Raw genomic sequence first — 1,194 nt, 5'->3', positions numbered from 1 at the left:
ATACAAAGCAATCGGGTTGAATGTTAGTATCTTCAAGTCTTTGGAGATTCCGAAATTGTCGTCAAACAGGTACGTAACACCATACATTGCCTGTCAAGTCATTTAAAGCACTATCAATCTTTAGTACAAGATCTGACTTCACATTTCATAGCATTCAATATTTCGTCAATCCCAAGACTCCAAAATGCGAGCACAGACATGTTAGCTAACATAGCCTCTAGACTTATTCCCTCCGGAGATTTTAGTCCCGATAGGTTTTCAATAGAATTAATCTTTAAACCATCCATCCCTGACAACATCACCAACTAGAGAGTATTCAACGACGATCCAGACATTGTAAATTTCCTCACTTCTGAAGGATCCTACTCAAATCAAATAATTGACGAAGACCATCATGATCACCAAATTCAGCAAAATAGCACTGATAATGCTATACCTAAATCGGTGGTTAAGTTAGAAGATTTATATGATTTGAAAAGTCGGTTTAAAAGGTCTGCCAATTCTAAACTCTACAGTTCAACTCTGAACTATGAATTAGTGAACCTAGGAATCGATCAGAAGCCGCAAAACGTTAATCTGGGCCACGGCCTAGCCCCTGAAGAAAAATCAGCATATATCCGTCTTCTGGGACAATACAAAAACGTTTTTTCATGGAATTACGATGAGCTGAAAACATACAACACTTCCATCATTCACACACTATCCCTATGATTGACAATGAAAAACCTGTCGAGCAGAAGCTCAGAAAAATCCACCCCAACTTAGAAACAGATAAAGACTGAAGCTAAATAAATTGTTGAGAGCCAGAATAATTTTCCCCGTCAGACACTCCAAATGGGTATCCAATATGGTACCCGTTAGAAAGAAAAACGGAGATATTAGAATTTGTATTGATTTCCGGAACCTCAACAAAGCCTGTCAAAAAGATAATTTTCCCCTCTCACCTATGGAGAAAATACTACAGGCAGTAGCGGGCTCATAATTAATGTCTTTCTTGGATGGATTTTCAGGATACAATCAAGTGCTGGTACATCCCGATGATCAGTTGAAAACCACATTCCGAACCAAATGGGGCACATACGCATATCGGAAGATGCCATTTGGTCTGATCAATGCCGGCGCTACCTTTCAGAGAGCCATGGACATCGCGTTTAAAGGTTTAGTCAATAAATCGGTAGTGATTTACCTGGATGA

Source organism: Pinus tabuliformis, chromosome 4_2 (assembly GCF_031772625.1).
Source record: "Pinus tabuliformis cultivar Carrire ecotype Pingquan chromosome 4_2, CPIR1, whole genome shotgun sequence".
In the NCBI taxonomy this organism is placed as follows: domain Eukaryota; kingdom Viridiplantae; phylum Streptophyta; class Pinopsida; order Pinales; family Pinaceae; genus Pinus; species Pinus tabuliformis.
Note: the sequence above shows the minus strand (reverse complement) of the source record.